At 54.6% G+C, this 9,360-nt stretch overlaps 2 pseudogenes; both read right to left on the bottom strand.

Moving 5' to 3' along the window:
• Window positions 1-694: 694 nt before the first annotated feature.
• Window positions 695-1,246, bottom strand: LOC105311280 (annotated as a pseudogene).
• Window positions 1,247-5,614: 4,368 nt separating this feature from the next.
• LOC105311279 lies at window positions 5,615-6,166 on the bottom strand (annotated as a pseudogene).
• Window positions 6,167-9,360: the final 3,194 nt, after the last annotated feature.

Below are 9,360 nucleotides of genomic sequence, written 5' to 3'. Positions count from 1 at the left end.
GTACATGGAAGCAACCACCCGAGGCTCGGTCCCGTGAACGGCAGGTACCTATGCGCCTAGAAGCAAGTGGCTGGCCGAGAAGAGCCTGCTCTAAAATCACGTGTTCTTCTCGTCAGCTGTCTTGCTAACTTCCTGCCCCTAGGAACAAAGACGAAAGTCCAACCTCACGGCTGAGACTGCCCTTGGAGAATACCACTTCTCCTTCCTGCCGCTGTGATTTTCAGGCCGCGTGGGTTTCTACTTTTCCTATGCACCGGCACCCACGTTCCCCGGGACCCCAGGCCAGCCACCTCGCCCCAGGCCTATACAGCACGTGGTCTTAAAAGGATGATCGATGTTGTGTGTTCCAGGGTCCCACGCAATACCTTCTCCCTCCGTCCACGGAGATCGTGAGCCGCCTGGGGATGGATGGGGCACGGGTCGGCGGCACGGACGCTTGCTTGGATACCTGCTGAAAGCTTAAAAGGTGAGGGTTCTGCACACACCAATCCACCAGAGACCATTGTTTATTTAGGAACCAATAACTTTATTGGAAGAAATGGCAAACCTGGAAGAAGAAGGGGCAAAGGGGAAAAAAAAAAAAAAAAGAAAAAAACCTCAAGGGAATGTCAGGCAAGGGCGATACTGCAACATGCATGCCGGGCGTGGTGACCTGGAGAAGTCACCCCACGGCCACGGGGAAGGCAGTCCGGGCTCAGTCCTTGTCGCTGTCGTGCAGGGTGAGCTTGTCAAAGAGGTGCTCGGCCAGGCCCGATTGCGGGGCTCCCATCTTGCACAGGTTGGTGAGATGGTCGCCCAGCTCCGTGATGAACTTCACCTGCTCGTGCAGGTGGCGACTCATCAGGAAGTCGCACAGGCGGGCGTCCTTCTTCTCGGTGGCCAGCCGGTGCAGACTGAACAGGCTCTGGTTCACATCCATCGCCAGGTGCAAGGCGCACTCCATGACCCTCACCCGGTCGTGCCAGCGGTTGCGGTCAGGCCTGCCGATCTCGCGCAGACGCAGGTGGGCCCCGCGCTGGTTGTGCAGCCACATGAGCCTCTGGGCGTACTCCGTCTCCTTGCTGGACTGCTGCCGGAAGAACTGGACGACGTGCTTGAGGGCCGCGTCCTCGCCTTCGAAGTACAAGGCCATGGACTCGTACACGTAGGAGGCGTAGAGCTCCAGGTTGATCTGGTTGTTGACGGCGGCCTCACAGTCGGGCTGGTAGCTGTGGCGCGCACACGACGGCGGCAGCGCGGTCGACATGACTGGCGGTGCAGGCGCGGCGGGCGCCAAGGCCGAGGCGGCGACGAAGCCGGGGCTGCGGGGCGAGCAGCGGCAGCGGCGGCGGCGGCGGCGGGGTCTCCGGGTGCTCCCAGCGGTGGGCGACCAGGGAGGCTGCGGGCCGAGTCAGCGGCGGTGGAAACCTGGGGGCGCTCTCAAGGCGGACGAGGAGGAGGGCGCTCTGGGGCGGGGCGGGGCGTCAGCTCCTGTGGGGGACCGGAACTGGGGGGTCCGTTGAGGCCTGGGGGCGTGGGGGTGGAGTCCTTTACGTTACGTTCGCGGTGGGCAAGCGGGGAGCCCCGCGGGCGGGCGGGCGGGCGCGGGCGACAGAGGGCGGGCGCGGGTGCGGGCGCGGGCGACAGAGGCGGCTGGGGAGCTAGGGGAGGCTCGCAGAGGGGAGCGAGTTCCAGCTTCCATCCCAGCCCGCAGAGGCGGGCGACTGTGAGCTGAGCACGGGGCGTCTATGAACTTTATATTTGGGCACTGTCGCTGTTTGCCGACGATTTTCTCTCGTTCTCTAATATTTCCTCTGAGAAGACCCAGTCCTCGTTTAAGAAAACGAAAACAGAAGTAAAAGCACGTGGGCCTGGAAATTCTGAGAAATTTAATTAGGAGTTTTGGAAAAGTTCTCCATTGTTTCCTGTTACGGATACCTGTGTGGATGTATATCTCTATCTCTAAGTCTATCTCTAAGTCTATCTCTATGTCTATCTCTATCTCTATCTCTATATCTATATCTGGATCTATATCTGGATCTATATCTAGATCTATATCTATATCTTTATCTATACCTATATCTATATCTATGTCTATACACATCTAGGAAAACTTCTGTGTATATTTCTCCTCAGAAAGAGGTGGTTTTTGTTTTTTTTTTTTATTTCGTCCCTCATAGTTTTTCACAGCTTTATTGAGGTACCGTTTCCATGTCCCGCCATTGCACCATGTCAAATTTCCAATTCAATGATTTTTTTTCTGTGGCCAGCCAGTTATGTAATTTACGAAGTGATTCTCTCCACCCCCACCCCCACCCCCCTCAGACTAGTTCCCACCTGGCACTGTACATAATTATCGCAACATTTTTGACTGTATTCTCCATGCGGCACTTCACATCCCCGTGACTGCTTTGTAACTGCCGATGTGTACTTGTCAATCCCTTCAGCTTTTCCACCCAACCCCCAGACCCCCCTCCCATCTGGCAATCGCCCGTTTGCTCTCTGTATCTCTCTCTGAGTCTGTTTTGGTTTTGTGTGTTTGATTGGTTTTGTTCTTTAGATTCCAGGTGGAAGTGAGATCCTATGGTACTGGTCTTTCTCTGACGTATTTCACTTAGCCTCACACCCTCTCGGGCCATGTATGTGGTTGCAGATGGCAAGGTTTCCTTCTTTCTCTCATGGCCGGGTCATATTCCATCGGATGTACGTAGCACGACTTCTTTATGCAGTCATCTGTCGATGGGCACTGAGGTTCTTTCCGTCCGTTGCCTGTTGCAGCAGCGCTGCAGGGTGCAGAGAACTTTTTGGATCAGTGGTTTGGTTTTCTTTGCGTGAATACCCGGAAGGAAGGGCAATCGCTGGGTCGTAGGCTAGTTAGTTGTGTTTTTAAGTTTCTGAGGCATCTCCAAACCGTTTTCCACAGTGCTCGTCCCAATCTGCAATCCCAGCAACAGTGGCCGAGGGCCCCGTCTCCTCCCCCTCCTCGGCAACACTGGTTCTTGTGATCTCTTGAGGAGAGCCACTCTGACAGGTGTGAGGTGATAGCTCGTTGTGGTTTGAGTTTGCATTTCTCTGACGATCAGTGACATCGAGCGTCTTTTCATACGTCTGCTGGCCATGCGCGTGTCCTCTTTGGAGAAATGCCTGTCCAGGTCCTCTGCCCAGTTTTTAATTGGGTCGTTTGTCTTTCCGAGACGTAGTTGTGTTTGTTCATCACGAGCTCCTCTCTCACTGTCCCGTGATGCTTAAAAGCACGTGCATTCCTATTTAGGAACAAAGGGCACGTTCGATTAGACTAGGTAATGAGCGCGGATCTGATCTGGAGCATGATGTCCGTTTCACTAAGAGGCTTCTCCCCCGAATGGGAAGATGGAGTGTGTCAACGATTCAGTGGTCTCCCGTGGGGCTACGGGGCATGCAGCCGGCAGGGACGGGAGAGGCCCTCCCAGATGCCAAAAGCCCGGCATTTCTCGAACGTCGCAAGGCTTCCGTGGCTCCCTCTTCTAGGTAGATGTGCTCCTCTGTTTGGTTTCCCTTGGCTGGACAGGTTGGCAGTGGTCTGAGACTTGCTCTGATTTGAGTTTCCTTCCTAGTCAGTTAACTGCCTTTCTTGGGAGTGTCGTTCTGGGAGATCGAAGCGGGTCCGATGCCAGTTTGGCTTTGTTCAGTGCAAGTAAGTTCGGGGCAGGATCAGAGCAGGGCAGCGGCAAACAGGCCTGTGTTCAGACTGTAGCTCTGCGATGTCACGGTCCACCCGGGACCGTCTCCAGTCCTTCGATTTCATTGACTCTGTTCTTGCACTTTCTCTGATTGCGCTCGGCCTTCAGTTGCAGGTATTTTCCAGTCTCTGGTGCTTGCCCGTCTGAAAGTCTCTCCCGTTCGTCACCTGCCAAGGTTTCCTCGCCAGGTCCGCTTCGCTCCCTGTATCCTTTTTCGTGTGCGTATGCGTAGGTAACTGGTTTTGCGCCCGGTGCGCCACCACGAGTCAACTGTCTTCTTTGAATTTTGTTTTCTTTCTTGACTTTCTAAAAGGAAAAATAGGTTAGGAAACAATTAATGCATTTCCGTGGCTCGAAAGGCCCAGGGTTCTCCTCCCCGTAGGCAGCCAATGAAGTATTATTGTCATCATCGGGAGAAGAAAGGGGGAGGAGAGGATGAAGGAAGCTTCACGTTAAGAGAAAGTGCAGAGGCGTGAGAGTGGAATGTTCAGAAACACGTCTTTCAGAAGCACGTGGTTTCCGAGTGCACGCGACACACCGCCCAAGACGGACCTCGTTCCGTGCCGTGCCGCAAGTGTCAACAAAGGCAACAGGATGGGGATTGGGTGCCCTGGGTACTCTGACCGCGGCGGAGCTAAGCCGGAGATCGTTCACGGAATGATCTGGGAAAATCCCCAAATATCTGGAAACGAGTGATCCAGTGCACGTCTGAACAACGTGTGGGTCAACGGAGAGACCGGGGGGAACTCAAGATGACTTGGGACTGGACGGAAGCAAAGCACCACATAGCAAGATTTGTGGGGTGCAGCTAGAGCAGTGCTTAGATGCAAGTTTTGTAGCACCGAAGTGCTGATATGAAAATTTAGGAGACGTCTCAAGGAAATGATCTTCTCACTTCGTAGCTTAGGAAAGGACAAGAATTGGGGACGAAATCCATCTAAATCAAGCGGGAGGAAGGAAGAAGTTGTCCCAAGTCAGGAAGTGTTTTATGACCTAGGACCCAGCTCACATGCTGTGGCCCCTGAATAGAACAAGGTGAAGCATGTCTGCCCTTACTGGGCAGTGGTCCCAGGGAGGGGCCGGTGGGTCAGCTTTCGGGTCTGAGGTTGGGCTGGCCATTTGGAAAAGTGGAACGCTCTTTCCACGGCGTGGTTCCAAAGGACAGTCGTCCGAAGCCACTGGGGCCGAGCGAGGGTTCCTGGTGCTTGGACTCTGGGCCAAAGTACATGGAAGCAACCACCCGAGGCTCGGTCCCGTGAACGGCAGGTACCTATGCGCCTGGAAGCAAGTGGCTGGCCGAGAAGAGCCTGCTCTAAAATCACGTGTTCTTCTCGTCAGCTGTCTTGCTAACTTCCTGCCCCTAGGAACAAAGACGAAAGTCCAACCTCACGGCTGAGACTGCCCTTGGAGAATACCACTTCTCCTTCCTGCCGCTGTGATTTTCAGGCCGCGTGGGTTTCTACTTTTCCTATGCACCGGCACCCACGTTCCCCGGGACCCCAGGCCAGCCACCTCGCCCCAGGCCTATACAGCACGTGGTCTTAAAAGGATGATCGATGTTGTGTGTTCCAGGGTCCCACGCAATACCTTCTCCCTCCGTCCACGGAGATCGTGAGCCGCCTGGGGATGGATGGGGCACGGGTCGGCGGCACGGACGCTTGCTTGGATACCTGCTGAAAGCTTAAAAGGTGAGGGTTCTGCACACACCAATCCACCAGAGACCATTGTTTATTTAGGAACCAATAACTTTATTGGAAGAAATGGCAAACCTGGAAGAAGAAGGAGCAAAGGGGAAAAAAAAAAAAAAAAGAAAAAAACCTCAAGGGAATGTCAGGCAAGGGCGATACTGCAACATGCATGCCGGGCGTGGTGACCTGGAGAAGTCACCCCACGGCCACGGGGAAGGCAGTCCGGGCTCAGTCCTTGTCGCTGTCGTGCAGGGTGAGCTTGTCAAAGAGGTGCTCGGCCAGGCCCGATTGCGGGGCTCCCATCTTGCACAGGTTGGTGAGATGGTCGCCCAGCTCCGTGATGAACTTCACCTGCTCGTGCAGGTGGCGACTCATCAGGAAGTCGCACAGGCGGGCGTCCTTCTTCTCGGTGGCCAGCCGGTGCAGACTGAACAGGCTCTGGTTCACATCCATCGCCAGGTGCAAGGCGCACTCCATGACCCTCACCCGGTCGTGCCAGCGGTTGCGGTCAGGCCTGCCGATCTCGCGCAGACGCAGGTGGGCCCCGCGCTGGTTGTGCAGCCACATGAGCCTCTGGGCGTACTCCGTCTCCTTGCTGGACTGCTGCCGGAAGAACTGGACGACGTGCTTGAGGGCCGCGTCCTCGCCTTCGAAGTACAAGGCCATGGACTCGTACACGTAGGAGGCGTAGAGCTCCAGGTTGATCTGGTTGTTGACGGCGGCCTCACAGTCGGGCTGGTAGCTGTGGCGCGCACACGACGGCGGCAGCGCGGTCGACATGACTGGCGGTGCAGGCGCGGCGGGCGCCAAGGCCGAGGCGGCGACGAAGCCGGGGCTGCGGGGCGAGCAGCGGCAGCGGCGGCGGCGGCGGCGGGGTCTCCGGGTGCTCCCAGCGGTGGGCGACCAGGGAGGCTGCGGGCCGAGTCAGCGGCGGTGGAAACCTGGGGGCGCTCTCAAGGCGGACGAGGAGGAGGGCGCTCTGGGGCGGGGCGGGGCGTCAGCTCCTGTGGGGGACCGGAACTGGGGGGTCCGTTGAGGCCTGGGGGCGTGGGGGTGGAGTCCTTTACGTTACGTTCGCGGTGGGCAAGCGGGGAGCCCCGCGGGCGGGCGGGCGGGCGGGCGCGGGCGACAGAGGCGGCTGGGGAGCTAGGGGAGGCTCGCAGAGGGGAGCGAGCGCGGTGTTCCAGCTTCCATCCCAGCCCGCAGAGGCGGGCGACTGTGAGCTGAGCACGGGGCGTCTATGAACTTTATATTTGGGCACTGTCGCTGTTTGCCGACGATTTTCTCTCGTTCTCTAATATTTCCTCTGAGAAGACCCAGTCCTCGTTTAAGAAAACGAAAACAGAAGTAAAAACACGTGGGCCTGAAAATTCTGAGAAATTTAATTAGGAGTTTTGGAAAAGTTCTCCATTGTTTCCTGTTACGGATACCTGTGTGGATGTATATCTCTATCTCTAAGTCTATCTCTATGTCTATCTCTATGTCTATATCTGGATCTATATCTGGATGTATATCTAGATCTATATCTATATCTTTATCTATACCTATATCTATATCTATGTCTATACACATCTAGAAAAACTTCTGTGTATATTTCTCCTCAGAAAGAGGTGGTTTTTGTTTTTTTTTTTTATTTCGTCCCTCATAGTTTTTCACAGCTTTATTGAGGTACCGTTTTCCATGTCCCGCCATTGCACCATGTCAAATTTCCAATTCAATGATTTTTTTCCTGTGGCCAGCCAGTTATGTAATTTACGAAGTGATTCTCTCCACCCCCACCCCCACCCCCCTCAGACTAGTTCCCACCTGGCACTGTACATAATTATCGCAACATTTTTGACTGTATTCTCCATGCGGCACTTCACATCCCCGTGACTGTTTTGTAACTGCCGATGTGTACTTGTCAATCCCTTCAGCTTTTCCACCCAACCCCCAGACCCCCCTCCCATCTGGCAATCGCCCGTTTGCTCTCTGTATCTCTCTCTGAGTCTGTTTTGGTTTTGTGTGTTTGATTGGTTTTGTTCTTTAGATTCCAGGTGGAAGTGAGATCCTATGGTACTGGTCTTTCTCTGACGTATTTCACTTAGCCTCACACCCTCTCGGGCCATGTATGTGGTTGCAGATGGCAAGGTTTCCTTCTTTCTCTCATGGCCGGGTCATATTCCATCGGATGTACGTAGCACGACTTCTTTATGCAGTCATCTGTCGATGGGCACTGAGGTTCTTTCCGTCCGTTGCCTGTTGCAGCAGCGCTGCAGGGTGCAGAGAACTTTTTGGATCAGTGGTTTGGTTTTCTTTGCGTGAATACCCGGAAGGAAGGGCAATCGCTGGGTCGTAGGCTAGTTAGTTGTGTTTTTAAGTTTCTGAGGCATCTCCAAACCGTTTTCCACAGTGCTCGTCCCAATCTGCAATCCCAGCAACAGCGGCCGAGGGCCCCGTCTCCTCCCCCTCCTCGGCAACACTCGTTCTTGTGATCTCTTGAGGAGAGCCACTCTGACAGGTGTGAGGTGATAGCTCGTTGTGGTTTGAGTTTGCATTTCTCTGACGATCAGTGACATCGAGCGTCTTTTCATACGTCTGCTGGCCATGCGCGTGTCCTCTTTGGAGAAATGCCTGTCCAGGTCCTCTGCCCAGTTTTTAATTGGGTCGTTTGTCTTTCCGAGACGTAGTTGTGTTTGTTCATCACGAGCTCCTCTCTCACTGTCCCGTGATGCTTAAAAGCACGTGCATTCCTATTTAGGAACAAAGGGCACGTTCGATTAGACTAGGTAATGAGCGCGGATCTGATCTGGAGCATGATGTCCGTTTCACTAAGAGGCTTCTCCCCCGAATGGGAAGATGGAGTGTGTCAACGATTCAGTGGTCTCCCGTGGGGCTACGGGGCATGCAGCCGGCAGGGACGGGAGAGGCCCTCCCAGATGCCAAAAGCCCGGCATTTCTCGAACGTCGCAAGGCTTCCGTGGCTCCCTCTTCTAGGTAGATGTGCTCCTCTGTTTGGTTTCCCTTGGCTGGACAGGTTGGCAGTGGTCTGAGACTTGCTCTGATTTGAGTTTCCTTCCTAGTCAGTTAACTGCCTTTCTTGGGAGTGTCGTTCTGGGAGATCGAAGCGGGTCCGATGCCAGTTTGGCTTTGTTCAGTGCAAGTAAGTTCGGGGCAGGATCAGAGCAGGGCAGCGGCAAACAGGCCTGTGTTCAGACTGTAGCTCTGCGATGTCACGGTCCACCCGGGACCCTCTCCAGTCCTTCGATTTCATTGACTCTGTTCTTGCACTTTCTCTGATTGCGCTCGGCCTTCAGTTGCAGGTATTTTCCAGTCTCTGGTGCTTGCCCGTCTGAAAGTCTCTCCCGTTCGTCACCTGCCAAGGTTTCCTCGCCAGGTCCGCTTCGCTCCCTGTATCCTTTTTCGTGTGCGTATGCGTAGGTAACTGGTTTTGCGCCCGGTGCGCCACCACGAGTCAACTGTCTTCTTTGAATTTTGTTTTCTTTTTTGACTTTCTAAAAGGAAAAATAGGTTAGGAAACAATTAATGCATTTCCGTGGCTCGAAAGGCCCAGGGTTCTCCTCCCCGTAGGCAGCCAATGAAGTATTATTGTCATCATCGGGAGAAGAAAGGGGGAGGAGAGGATGAAGGAAGCTTCACGTTAAGAGAAAGTGCAGAGGCGTGAGAGTGGAATGTTCAGAAACACGTCTTTCAGAAGCACGTGGTTTCCGAGTGCACGCGACACAGCGCCCAAGACGGACCTCGTTCCGTGCCGTGCCGCAAGTGTCAACAAAGGCAACAGGATGGGGATTGGGTGCCCTGGGTTCTCTGACCGCGGCGGAGCTAAGCCGGAGATCATTCACGGAATGATCTGGGAAAATCCCCAAATATCTGGAAACGAGTGATCCAGTGCACGTCTGAACAACGTGTGGGTCAACGGAGAGACCGGGGGGAACTCAAGATGACGTGGGACTGGACGGAAGCAAAACAGCACA

This window comes from Pteropus vampyrus, unplaced genomic scaffold, assembly GCF_000151845.1.
Source record: "Pteropus vampyrus isolate Shadow unplaced genomic scaffold, Pvam_2.0 Scaffold1000002814, whole genome shotgun sequence".
Lineage (NCBI taxonomy): Eukaryota > Metazoa > Chordata > Mammalia > Chiroptera > Pteropodidae > Pteropus > Pteropus vampyrus.
Note: the sequence above shows the minus strand (reverse complement) of the source record. Positions and strands in the feature narration are given on the sequence as shown.